Source organism: Pristiophorus japonicus, chromosome 4 (assembly GCF_044704955.1).
Source record: "Pristiophorus japonicus isolate sPriJap1 chromosome 4, sPriJap1.hap1, whole genome shotgun sequence".
In the NCBI taxonomy this organism is placed as follows: Eukaryota; Metazoa; Chordata; class Chondrichthyes; family Pristiophoridae; genus Pristiophorus; species Pristiophorus japonicus.
Genome location: NC_091980.1, coordinates 101,111,825 through 101,126,614, shown reverse-complemented (window position 1 = coordinate 101,126,614; position 14,790 = coordinate 101,111,825). Strand labels below are relative to the sequence as shown.

Sequence of the window (14,790 nt, the reverse complement as noted above, 5' to 3'; positions counted from 1 at the left end):
CCACCAAAACCCTTTTCCTAACCAGTTAGAAGTTAATTATATTGGTCTAGAATTTGCTGGAGCGGGGTTAGTTAGAATCTTTCCTCACCCTTCAGTTTAAAAAAAAAATTGCGTCGCAATTTATATGAATGCGAGTTGATAATGGCACAGCGAGGTCAAAGAGCATCTGGGACTTCCATTAATGATGGAACCAACAGTCTATCTCCTTAACTAATGAAATTTAGGGAAAAAAGAAAAATGAAAAAAGAAAAAAAGAAAATAAATTTATAATGTTAAAGACCTCTAGGAACAATTTACATGGAGGGAAACTCCATGGTTTCAATTGGACCTTTTCGGGGCCTCCCAAGTTGATTGGCATGGCAGGAACATCTATCCTGTCATTGAAAGAGTCCTTCCGTCATTAAATACCAGCCCTAACTTTCTGCGGTGACTTTAATTAATTTTAACAGTGCAAATGCAGCAATTTCTTGACACTCATGGGAATATTGATGACATTCTTATAAAACAATCCTAGTGCCAGTTTGAAACTGACAAGCTTGTATGCAATTGCAGTTGAGTTTACCTAATAAAATAGCCATTTAATTTACTATGTTGACTACTATCATTCTCCAACTGGAATTCACCTATGGAATAAGTTAAACACTACCAGCGTGTAATGTGTTGTAGTATAGGGAAACCTGGAAAATAATTTATTGTTGTGCAGACCATTTTTTCAAAGACACCAAATTGTTACCTTTTTATAATTGAGAAAAGGTTTGCAATTGAACTGACAGGCAGAATGCTTTGGTTCCACAGAAAGTTTAATATTCCAATCGTATTCTGTCTAAATATGATATTCTACCTCGGGTTTCTGAAGAACTTCATGCCTCGCCAACCTCTGAGTTTGAACCCCACATCCCCCCCCCCCCCCACCCGACACTTCCAATTACCCCCTGATCTCTTCCCCCCCCACCCAGCCTCCGATCCCCCACCCCCCACCCCCCTCGGACTCCAATCCCCTTATGACAGGAATGGACCAGTATTAAAGGGTTGAGAACCTGGAATGAGTTATTTGACCTCAGCCACAGAGCAGTTAGGATGCTACAATTGGCCTCTATACTCCTGGACCAGGGAGAGACAATCAGCTTGGGTTATCACTCCTGATTATTATCCACTGGAAAGTGTGCAGGTGTGACTAGCAAGTGAGAATAGCATGAGTTTTGTCTGGGATGCCCCTCTTATGTTTTGGGTCTTTTCTAACACTGCCAAGGGCATGTCCCAATTTCTCATATATTCAAATCCGTGACATCTAGGTAAGCTTTTTGTAAAGCATCCAGAATAAAGAAACAGCAAATTCTGCCTTATTAATTGCTTTTAGCTATTGGGCATAAGCTATGTTTTCACAGGGTTTCTCCTCTCACGGTTGATGAGTGGTAGGGGACATTATCACTTGAGGGATAGATACTGTTCTCTGCAGCCGAGAGCTTGAGTCGCAAAGGCTGTGTTGCCTGCCTGGTGCCAGGGTTAAGGACATCTCCTCTGGGCTGGAAAGGAACTTGGAATGGAAGGGGAAAGATCCAGTTGTGGTCCACATAGGTACCAATGACATAGGTAGGACAAAGAAAGAAGTTCTGCTGAGGGTGTATGAGTAACTAGGGGCTAAATCAAAAAGCAGAATCACAAAGGTAATAATCTCTGGATTACTACCTGACCCACGAACAAATTTGCATAGGTTAAATAGGATCAGAGCGATGAATGCATGGCTCAATGATTGGTGTGGGAGAAATGGGTTTCAATTCGTGGGGCACTGGCACCAGTACTGAGATAGGAGGGAGCTGTTCCATCAGGATGGGTTTCACTTGAACCAGGCTGGGGTCAGTGTCCTGGCAAATTGAATAACTAGGGCTGTAGATAGGGTTTTAAACTAAATAGGGATCTGGTGAGCGGAAATTAAAAAAATCAAAGAGGAAGGAAAAGGCAAAAGTGCAGGGTAGCAATAGGGGTAATGATAACCAGAGTGTGACAGGAAGGTACAGAGCGTATACACATAAGACAAAATTAAAGGCTCTATATCTGAACGCACACAGCATTCGTAACACGATAGATGAGTTGACCGCACAAATAGCAATAATTGGGTATGATCTGATAGCCATTACAGAGATGCAGTTGCAAGGTGACCAAGGATGGGAACTGAATATTCAGGGATATTTGCCATTTTGTAAGGATAGGCAGAAAGGAAAAAGAGGTGGGGTAGCTCTGTTAATAAGGGATGAGATCAGTGCAGTAATGAGAAATTATATTAGCTCAGAAGATCAAGATGTAGAATCAGTTTGGGTGGAGATAAGAAATAATACGGGAAAGAAGTCGCTGGTGGGAGTGGAAGGCCAGAGGATTGGGAAATTTTTAGAAACCAGCACAGGACGACTAACAAATGATAGAGATAGAAGATACCTTATGAGAGTAAGCTAGCAAGAAATATAAAAAGACAGTAAGAGAAGGAAGAGAGTAGCTAAAGTAAACGTTGGTCCCTTAGAAGATGAGGTTGGGAAATTAATAATGAGAAACAGGCAAATGGCAGAGACTTTGAACAAATATTTTGTATCAGTCTTCACGGTAGAAGACACTAAAAGCATCCCAATAATTAATTATCAAGGGGATATTGGGATGGGGAGGGGGACTTAAAACAATCACTGTCACTAGAGAAAAAGTACTCGGCATACTAATGGGACTAAAGGTGGACAGCTCCCCTGGACCTGATGGCCTGCATCCTAGGGTCTTAAAAGAGATAGCTGCAAAGTTAGTGGATGCATTGGTTGTAATCTACCAAACGTCCCTAGATTCTGGAGCGGTCCCAGTGGACTGGAAAACCACAAATGTTTAAGAAAGGAGGAAGACACAAAGCTGGAAACTATAGATCAGTTAGTCTAGCATCTGTCATTGAGGAAATGCTGGAGTCCATTATTAAGGAAGTAATAGCAGGACATTTAGAAAATCATAATGCAGTCAAGCAGGGTCAGCATGGTTTTATGAAAGGGAAATCATGTTTGACAAATTTGCTGGAGTTCTTTGAGGATGTAACGAGCAGAGTGGATAAAGGGGAATCAGTAGGTGCCATGTATTTGGATTTCCAGAAAGCATTCGATAAGGTGCCACATAAAAGGTTACTGCACAAGATAAGAGCTCATGGGTTAGGGGTAATATATTAGCATGGATAGAGGATTGGTTAACAGAAAACAGTGCTTTGTCATAAATGGGTAATTTTCAGGTTGGCAAACTCTAACTAGTGGGGTGCTACAGGGATCTGTGCTGGGGCCTCAACTATTTACAATTTATATTAATGACTTGGATGAAGGAACTGCATGTAATATAGCCAAATTTTCTGATGATACAAAGACAGGTGGGAAAGCAAGTTATGAGCAGACGCAAAGAATCTACAAAGGATACAGATAGGCTAAGTGAGTGGGCAAAAATTTGGCAGATAGTGTATAATGTGGGAAAATGTGAGGTTATCCACTTTGTTTAGAAAAATAAAAAAAAATGATTATTTAACTGGGGAGAGATTACAAGATGCTGCAGTACAAAGGGATCTGGGGTTATTGTACATGAAACACAAAAAGTTAGCATGCAGGTACAGCAAATAATTAGGAAGGCAAATGGAATGTTGGCCTTTATTGCAAGGGAGATGGAATATAAAAGTAGGGAAGTCCTGCTACAACTGTACAGGGCATTGGTAAGACTACACCTGGAGTACTGTGCAAATTTTTGGTCTCCTTATTTAAGGAAGGATATATTTGCATTGGAGGCAGTTCAGAGAAGATTCACGGGATTGATTTCTGAGATGAGGGAGTTGTCATATGAAGAAAGATAGAGCAGTTTGGGCCTATACTCATTTGAGTTTAGAAGACTGAGAGGTGATCTTATTGAATCGTGTAAGATTCTGAGGAGGCTTGACAGGATCGATGCAGAGAGGATGTTTCCCCTAGTGGGGGAATCTAGAACTAGGGGGCATAGTTTTAGAATAAGGGGTTTCCAATTTAAAATGGAAATGAGGAGGAATTTCTTCTCTTAGTGGATCATGAATCTTTGGAATTCTCTACTCCAGAGAGCTGTGGTGGCTGGGTCATTGAATATATTTAAGTGGAGATCGACAGATTTTTGAATGATGAGGGAGTCAAGGACTATGGGGTGCGGGCGGGGAAGTGGAGTTGAGATCCATGATCAGATCAGCCATGATCTTATTGAATGATGGAGGAACTCCAGGGGCCAAATGGCCAACTCTTGCTCCTATTTCTTATGTTCTTATGAGTGGTATATAGCATCACCGCTTCAAATATTACTTTCAGTTTAAAGCTACTAAATAAGTTTATTTCACAAAAGGTGAACAAAAAAGTAATTGTCCTGTTATAGTTTATATATATATATATATTTATATTCAACATCTTTCCACTCAATGCCATATGCCTGATGTGCACCTACAATGAAAATCAGCCCCATAGTTTGTTGGTATACTATCTCTCTGTGCTATGATCATTGCCTATTTAAACTGCTTGGAGAATATATAACCAATTAAATGGTTTGAAAAGCAATTACACATTTTGTAACTTATGCTCTGTAAGCCTGTTCAATTCTACCTGACAATTTATTGATTTTAGGCTGAATTTGCAGTATTTCAAGATCCTATACTTATGTGGCAATGGAATTACAATTAATGGATTCAGAGCCCTGTTAGCAAATCTATTGCACCATCATTGCTGTAGTCTATCTTTAGCTTGAGAAGTCTATATTTAATAAAAATTACATTAGGCAATTTCCCATCAAAGTCTGTTGACAAAAGACTAGCTCCGTAATGGTATTGTAAATACACATGAAAATTTCTTCCATTTGCTATTTTTAGTAAAACTGTAAACATGTTTTAAGGAAAAGAACATCAATAATGGTAACAAAATACATTTACCACAGCATTTGAAAGATAAATAACAGATTCGTTTAGTTAATTCTCTAACATAATTTGAGTTAAATACTATTATTGTATCTTCTCCATCAATTAAAAATGTATCTGTACTCTATGTACAATCTGAGTTGCCTGGCTTTACCTTGCAATATGCGAACTACACATGATTCAGTGGGAATCGCAGCAGGCACAATGAACAATCACCATGGAACAAACAGAATCTCAGCCTACAAACTACAGCCTTCAGCTCCATCCAGGGTTAGCTACAATGGACAGATGCTCCTCTGGTTCCCTTTATCTTTTCCCGCTGCAGAACTTGAAAGCTTCTGAAAAACCTGATGTACATGCTGTCAGGTGTTAAGGTGTGCCGCAATGGTGTTCCTATTCCTGTCTCATCAGGTACTTATAGAGGTAGTTCTTGCTCTTTCTCACTTCATAGTGTGTAATTTTTCATTGGTCATTGGATCTTATGTGATTGAGAAAAGACTTTTACATGCCTGTTGATTCTTCTGCTTTCCTGTCATACACTACAACTCCAGTGATTTCCCATTAAAAGTGCAGGTTAGTTCATTTTTGCTACCCATATCAGATTTTATCTTCTCCCTGTTGACTTGCTACCAAACTTGTCAATTGGACCTCCTTCCGTCCTACAGCCCTGTTGCCTCCCTTTCTAGTTTTGCTCCCAACCCCCTGGCCTTGTGATACACGTCTGGCTTTAAAAATATTAGAATCCAGCTGACATGATTTTTCTTTGTCCCAAATCTCTGCTGCCTTGTGTTACTGAAATATTCATTCAGCCTGGGTTTCAAAGGAGTTTGAGCACAATTTCTGTATAACCAATAAACAGTCTGTTTGAAGTCTATCCTGATACAAAACAGTGACTGCACTTCAAAAGTATTTTGAAACATTCTGAGGTTATGAAAGATGTTTTATAAATGATAGTACGTTCTTTCTTTTATTACAATTATCAAAGGCATAATTTAATGTATTTTTAGGGACAAAGGGCGTAATGTGTTATCTATTTATATAACATTTGTTTCATAAGTATTTTTACCACATATTTTATCCCTACAATGTAATATCAGCACCAACAATCAGAAGTGGAATCAGTTATTGTGAAGATTTCAGATTTTTAAACAAATTAATTATTGATCGTATCTACACTGGTGTTAGATACAAAATTGCCCACCGCTGGAAACGGGGCACACACCCTCCGTTTCTTGTGTTTTCACCGCCGCGGTGGATGAGGTGGCCTCTTGAGTGAAATTCTGCTCTTTAGCTTTTTTTTTCCGGCTGACCGGAAGTTGGTCATAAAGGGGGCAGATATGCGGCAGTGAGCACACTAGAGGGGCAGAAGTTGGAGCGGGGGAGTGGGTGGAGTAGTCGCCGCTGTCAGTCACCAGCGTAGCGCTGATGATATCATCACGGCGCAGTGTCACCACGGTTCTCCCCTTTACTTAAAGGGGAGAGCCTGAGCAAATTTTTAAAGTTTGGTCTACTGGGCCACCAGGGAGGATTTTGGCCGGGCCAATGACCTGGCACCCAAGAGGGGATGCCAGGCTGCCTGTTGGCAGCCCGGCCAAACCCGGGGACATAATTGTCGGTCCGACACAGCAGTCGGCCGACAAAAGAAAACATGGCGGCAGTGGCAGTGCATCCTCCCCTTTAATGGGAGCCGCACCGCCATTTTAGAAGGCCACAGCCTCGCTGCACCGCCTGAGAAAAGCAGCTTTTGGCATCGCCCGGCGAGAGGAAGATTTTCTCGGCGGAACTTCGCCATCAGGGTGAACATCGGTGGTGCGCCCTCTGATGACGCACTTAGGACAGATCGGCAGCGGTGGAGGGCGGGGGGAGCGGGTCACCGCCGGGATACCGCAGGAGCGGAATTTTAAAATGGCGGTCATTATACGAAAAATCAGTGGCCATTGCACTCCGCAGCGTGGCCACCAATTTCCGGAGGTAACAGGCCTTAAGGAAAGGGACAATTTCAGCCCCATGATGTGTACACAGATTATTGAGAACATCATTATTAATATCCAGTAGCAGTAAATGGTGATCATGGTTTCCAGAGCAGGAATGATTAATGCACATAGGAATCTAGATTTACAACAAACCTGAAATAATGAGCCATTGATCTTTCTTGCATTGTTAGATTTCCCATCCCTCCTATTAAAAATACATTTTCATCTGAAATTCACCATGTTAACTACATGGGCCGGAACTTTCTGAGGTCCTTGTGGGCACAATTGGAGGCAGGTCGGGAGGGAAATTTGAAAAACTTTGGAGTGGGTCGGGAACCTGCCGAAATCCCGGCCGCAATTGCCTTTCCCTCGGGCACATTTGCCAGCGCAGCATTGCAAAGTGCATTGTCAGTACAGATTTAACTTTCTAGAGGTTGCAAGTAATTCCAGTAAAGTCGGGATCCACTGTCAACTCATTGGGAGAACCGATCACACCATTGACAGATTACGTTTGTCATCGCTACTTGACCTGCCATCTATTACACCAGAATGGATGCCATTTATACCGTCTCACTTTGATCCTCAGAATCGAACCACGATGAGCCCCAACACCAGCAGCACCAACAACACCACCAACCTTCTCCTAACCAATCTGATACTGCACAGGACAGGCATCAGCTTAGAGCTTCACCGTGCCGGAGGCGATATCCCCAACACAGGGTATACAGGCAGAGGATGAGCTTCCTCAACATAATGAAGCAGCAGTGCCAAAGGAGGCTCAGACTATTGTGTCAGGTCATTGCAGACATTTGCACATTTCTGGAGCAAGACCTGCAGCCCAGAGAAGCAGGTGGACTCGCCTTACCAGTGGCAGTCAAAGTCACCCTTGCCCTCAACATCTTCGTCTCAGGCTCCTTCCAGGGATCTGCAGCAGACATTTGCGGCATCTCGCAGTTGGCCGCCCACAGATGCAGCACACAGGTCACCGATGCCATCTTTGGCAAGTCATTCAATTATGTGAACTTTGCCACTGATGAAGCCAGTGTTACTGAGTGGGCGCTGGTCTTTGCTGCTCTGGCTGGCTTCCCACGGGTGCAGGGCATTGTTGACTGCACACATGTGGCCATCAGGGCAACCCCATATCACCCAGGAGTCTTTGAGAACCACAAGGACTTCCACTCCCTCAATGTGCAGCTGGTCTGCAACCATTGGAAGATCATCATGCTTGTGTGGACCAAATTCCCTGGCAGCTGCCATGACTCCTTCATCCTTCGCCAGTCCACCCTCCCTTAGCACTTTGTTCCTCCGAACAGACATTCCGGCTGGTTGTTTGGAGACAAGGGCTATCTATCCACTGAAGACGTGGCTTATGACACCCTTAAGGAGGCCAAGTACTGAAGCCGAGGAGAGATCTAATGAGAGCCACATATCCACCAGATGTGTCATAGAGAAGACTATAGACATGCTGAAAATGCGCTTCAGATGCCTTGACAGATCTGGATGAACCCTTCAGTACGCACCAGCCAGGGTCTCCAGAATCATCGTGGTCTGCTGTGCCCTGCACAACATAGCGCATCAGCTGTTCCATGCAGGTGGCCATCCTATCCATGGAAGAGCCTACAGTCGCCATCGCCTGCAACACAGTGGTGTTTATGTTGGGAGATGGATTCCTCCATTCTCTGCACATTTGCAGACATCGTGGTTGCAAAACCTGTTAGAGCCTCCTGCACTTCTTGTTGCAGCTCCAGGATTGCCCTCTTTCTGCATGACCCCCAAGGCTCAGGGTCTGCAGGCAACTGAGCAGAGCTGGGAGTGTCCTGTACTCTCCGACGAGGAGTCTCCACTACTGTCCCTGTCTCCACTATCTCATCTTGCTCACTTGTGACTTGTGACAGATCCGGTGCAAAAATACTCTATCCCGTGTTGGACCCACCGAGGTGTGCGTCTCTGCGCTGGTGCTGGGCGTGCTTATATCTGGTGATGGTGCGCCCTCAGAGGTTGGAGGTTTCTCTGAGGAGTTGTCTTCCTCTTCCACCTTGATAGTTGGGGGGGGCTCTTGATGGGCCTGCAGGAGAGTAAAGAGATGAGTTAGATACATCATATAAAGAATGAATACAGATATCATTATGCACATGATGACCATTCAGTGGCTGCTGACATCAGTCCCCATGTGAGTGACTGCTGTATACCATGTGGCTGTATGAGATGTAATTCTGTCACCAGGTTGCTGAGATGTCCCTCTCTCTCCGTCTCCCACCTCCAGCTGCTCTGCGACTCCAGACACTTCAAAGGCAACCTCTGCTGCTGCTGTTAAGGTGGCTAATGATGAAGGGCTCCCTCCGGTTCTCTCCCTCTCCCTCTTATTGTGGGGTCTCTTTTCCTGCAAGGAGGGAAAAAAAAGAAGGGTGAGTGAGAGTGATGAAATGAGTGTAAGGATTGGATGGATTACATCGTTGGCGAGTGACTATGATGGAGTAGGATGGAAAATGCCAAGTGGCCTCTTTGTGTGTTGTTAGTTGGTATGATAAGAATTATCACCATTACGTTTTTATCGACACCAACACCTTGGCTGCCCGTACTTGCAAACATCGCACCACCACACCCATGCCGCGAATTTGCAATCTCCAGAAAATACAACCGCTACACCAGCTGCATGCCGATCCAGATCGACTTGAACAACCTCCCACCAAACCATCTCAAATCCAGAAGGCCATTTTGGACCATCGCCGAAACCCTTCAGCGATCTCCCCTCAGCTTTGAAGACTGATGGCGAAATGCTTGGAAGAACTGTGACATACAGAATGGATTTCTTACAGAGGACCCCACAATACAACTTGAAGGATCAAAGCTTCCTCACAAACAGTGGACAAATATCAACCACGTCAGAACTGGTTATGGTAGATGCTGCCACCTTCTCCATAGATGGAAGATTAAAGCATCCTCATCATGTGACTGTGGAGCTCCTAATCAGAGCCTGGAGCACACATTAAGCACTGCCCTCAAATGAAATTTGCAGACAGCCTACAACATATCCACGCTGTTACACCGGAAGCTTTGGCCTGGATATGCAACTTAGATATTGACATTTGATTTGCTTTGTTACTACCATACAAAAGAAGAAGAATTGGTATGATTGCATTAGGATGAGGCTGAGTGTGAGGGGTGGATATTCAGATGGGGAGATGTTAATGTAGATGGAGAGGGATGGGTGAACATGCAAGGTATGTTGGTGTGAGTAAGGATGTACAGGAGTAGGGTTGGGAATGCAGAGTGATGGGGATGTGATGAGAGACTCAGCAGATTGAAGTTGAGTGTGACTTTGCACCACCTTTCCTGATCTAATCAGATCATTAAAACATTTGTGGCACTGCACCCAGGTCCTCCTGAACGCATTCCTGCTGTTGATCTCCTTGGTTATATGGAGCTAAGCTCCTTTGGTTTCCTGGGAATGGTTCTTCCGCCCATCCAAAGGGAAGAGGATCTCCCTGCATGCTCCCACGCCCTCCACAAGCATCTGGAGGGAGTCATCTGAGAACCTGGGTACAGCCCTCTGTCTCTCTGCAGTCATGTTTAAAACCCTTCGTCACATTGCAATGGTGCAGTGCAGTGCCTGCACTATCCTAGATGAACCTTTAAATGCAATGTGGCCATGGCTCCTTTAAATATCCCGGCTGAAGATGCATCATCGATGATGTCATCAGACCCGCACCATTTAATTGGGCCTGGTAACGTACAGGGCTGTCTTAATAGGCGTCATTAATGGAAAGTCGATCTCAGCAGTGGGATGGAATAAAGACTGGGGTCGCGACCTACCACGGTGTATGCTTGCACCTGGCTCACCCAGGTACAGAAAATTCCGGCCATTTATCTGCACAGCTAATGGGAACAATGTGCTTACAAGTGATCATACTTTTTTCGTTGGCAAATTGGTGGCTATTAAAAGGCTGCTGCGACCAAAATCTCCAACTTTGCTGCTGCCCCTCCTGGTCTTACTCCTGGTCTTGCTGTCATCAGTGTCACTAAATAAATTGGTTTTGGGGAACAATTAATTTGTTGAGGTAAGGCTGAGGGCTATGGCTGGGCTTTAGGTTAATGTTAATGCTCAATGTGGTCTGAATTTATTTTGCAAGCGGAACAACTTGATTTTGTTGAAGGGAATTGATTAGTTCGGGGGAAACTTTGTACTTGATGAATTTGGCAAAGCAGGGAAAGGGAATCTGTTAAGGGGGAAAAAATAATTCTCAAACTGGCTATTCTGGCTTCTTATTTTGTCATGGACCATGTTGCTGCAGGCCCCGGAGGTCAAAGGTTTCATGATGGTGTTAAACAGTACACAAGTTAGAGCAGTGAGTATTGCTTCAGAAGATCATAAGAACATAAGAAATAGGAACAGGAGGAGGCCATACGGCCCCTCGAGCCTGCTCCGCCATTCAATAAGATCATGGCTGATCTGATCATGGACTCAGCTCCACATCCCCGCCCACTCCCCATAACCCCTTCTCCCCTTATCGTTTAAGAAACTGTCTATTTCTGTCTTAAATCTGAGGCAGCGAATTCCACAGATTTACAACCCTCAGAGAAGAAATTTCTCCTCATCTCAGTTTTAAATGGTGGCCCCTTATTCTAAGATCATGCCCTCTAGTTCTAGTCTCCCCCATCAGTGGAAACATCCTCTCTGCATCCACCTTGTCAAGCCCCCTCATAATCTTATACGTTTCGCTAAGATCACCTCTCAGTCTTCTGAATCCCAATGAGTAGAGGCCCAACCGACTCAACCTTTCCTCATAACTCAAACCCCTCATCTCTGGAATCAACTGAGTGAACCTTCTCTGAACTGCCTCCAAAGCAAGTATATCCTTTCGTAAATATGGAAACCAAAACTGCACACAGTATTCCAGGTGTGGCCTCACCAATACCCTGTACAACTGTAGCAAGATTTCCCTGCTTTTATACTTCATCGCCTTTGCAATAAGGGCCAAGATGCCATTGGCCTTCCTGATCACTTGCTGTACCTGCATACTATCCTTTTGTGTTTAATGCACAAGTATCCCCAGGTCCCACTGTACTGCAGCACTTTGCAATCTTTCTCCATTTAAATAATTTTTTTCTGCCAAAGTGCATGACCTCACACTTTCCAACATTATACTCCATCTGCCAAATTTTTTGTCCACTCACTTAGCCTCTTCTTGTCCTTTTGCAGATTTTGTGTGTCCTCCTCACATATTGCTTTTCCTCCCATCTTTGTATTGTCAGCAAACTTGGCTACGTTACACTCTGTCCCATCTTCCAAATCTTTAATATAGATTGTAAATAGTTGGGGTCCCAGCACTGATCCCTGCGGCACCCCACTAGTTACTGGTTGCCAACCAGAGAATGAACCATTTATCCTGACTCTCTGTTTTCAGTTAGTTAGCCAATCCTCTATCCGTGCTAATATATTACCCCCAACACCGTGAACTTTTATCTTGTGCCGTAACCTTTTATGCGGTACCTTGTCAAATGCCTCCTGGAAGTCCAAATACACCACGACCACAAATTGGGCTGGAATTTGGTCAGCACTTCCACCGGGTTTTTCGGCGGTATTCCTATTTTTTGGTAAACCCACCCAGTGCAAGTTTAACAAAGTGTTCTACCCACGGTTTTGAAATACTGCTGGGGAGCAGGCCGCCGGTGTGCAACATTGAAAAAAATGCTTCCACCCGAGTTTGGTGGTAGCGGTGATCCGTAGTCGCTTAAAAAAAAAGTCCAGGAGAAACCAGCCGGAGAAACCTTTCGATCGGCGGTAGGTATGAAACCCTGCAAAAAAAGGTAAGTGAAAGTTTTTCTTAAATTCTTTTGCAGCGATTCACTGGAAAAGGGTCCTGTGAATGTTTTCTGATTTTTGATTTTTTGTTTTTTTGCAAAATGTTTTTTGTGTTTTCCCCCCTCCCGAGGCCCAACTCGTAGCCTCGGATTAAATTTTGACTAAATTTGACCAGGAGGGTGTTTTCTGCCGAGAATCCACGTGGAACACCGATTTTTCACGCCAGGCGGATTCTTTTCCTTTTTTTGACTAATTTTCCGCCAATCTTAATTGAATAATCATAGCGGTTTTTTGGGTGGTAATCCGGTGGTGGTGGTTTTTGACCAAATTCCAGCCCATTCACTTTACCGCTGCCCGTTGTCTGTTTCCAGTATTTTTTGTTTTTATTTCAGGATTTCCAGCAATGGAAATTTTTACTTCTTACTTGTTATTCACTCAATAATACCAATGCTGTGGGAACAGATTAACCTTCTGAACTTAAATTTGTTCTCAATTTTATTGCATGTTGCCAAACATGAGTCATTGCTGAAGTTAAGTAGAAGCTTTATTTGTGGAGCGAGAACCAGAATTAACGTTTTAGGTCGATGACTTGTCATCGACATGAAACGTTAACTCTGTTTGTTTCTCTCTCCACAGATGCTGCCTGACCTGCTGAGTATTTCCGGCATTTTCTGTTTCTATTTCAGATTTACACCATCTGCAGTATTTTGCTTTTGTGGAAGCTTTATTTTCTGTCCTGATAATCCAATATCTCATAACTGTAGTTCAGTTATTTTATGTGTTTCAAGTCTCTTTTTCTGATATACACACATGCACATAAATGATCACAAGCTATGCCAGTGAGTCACTTTGTAAAGTTGGATCAATCATCATTTTAACAAATGTTTGAAATTACAGAATGTCAATACCAAACTTTATATATTTCAGATTTCATTCTTATGAAAGACAAGAAAGAACTTGCATTTATTTTGTGTGTTTCACTACCTGTGGATGTTCCAGAGTGCTGCTTCTTCTTATCGTGTCTTCTCACTGTTCATTTGAGGGAACATTGTGAATTAGTGGAAGGATTCGCAGCTGATTATCAGTCTGACTGGCTGCATTAACACTCCTTCCATGGCCGGAACCATCTTTATACCAGCTGATTGGATGGTCAGTCCTATATGGCAAGAGGGACTAGCTTTGGAGGAGGTACAGAGACGATTCACTAGGCTGATTCCGGAGATGAGGGGGTTACCTTATGATGATAGATTGAGTAGACTGGGTCTTTACTCGTTGGAGTTCAGAAGAATGAGGGGTGATCTTATAGAAACATTTAAAATAATGAAAGGGATAGACAAGATAGAGGCAGAGAGGTTGTTTCCACTGGTCGGGGAGACTAGAACTAAGGGGCACAGCCTCAAAATACGGGGGAGCCAATTTAAAACCGAGTTGAGAAGGAATTTCTTCTCCCAGAAGGTTGTGAATCTGTGGAATTCTCTGCCCAAGGAAGAAGTTGAGGCTAGCTCATTGAATGTATTCAAATCACAGATAGATAGATTTTTAACCAATAAGGGAATTAAAGGTTATGGGAGCGGGCGGGTAAGTGGAGCTGAGTCCACAGCCAGATCAGCCATAATCTTGTTGAATGGCGGAGCAGGCTCGAGGGGCTAGATAGCCTACTCCTGTTCCTAATTCTTATGTTCTTATGTAACTCATACGATAAGCGGGGACCAAACACACCCACCGGAAGCAAGTATCCCACTGGATGTGAATTCAAAGTCGCAACTCCGACTCCACTCGCCGGTACTGTCTGGAGTGGGGTTCGAACCCTGCACCTTCTGACTAGGAGGTACCAAAGGCTCACTCCCCAGAGTGGTTGTCAGCTAATGAGATACTTTTCAAATTCTGGCCACTGTTGTAACGTAGGAAAATGCAACAGCCAATTTGTGCATAACAAGCTCCCACAAACAGCGATGAGATAAAGCCTGCTTCTTTGACCAAGTGTTAATTGGCTTAATTGTCAGTTTTCGTGCCCCCCCCTTCCCCCGTTAATAAGGGGGCACTTGATTTATGGTTTTATACAAAATAGTTGTATCTTCTCAACCAATGAGATTTAA

General features: G+C 43.6%; 1 protein-coding gene across 1 annotated transcript in view; it reads right to left on the bottom strand.

Moving 5' to 3' along the window:
- The window catches only part of LOC139262129 (histamine H2 receptor-like), a 54,445-nt gene that overhangs the window by 410 nt on the left and 39,245 nt on the right, over positions 1-14,790 (bottom strand). The window lies entirely within an intron of this gene.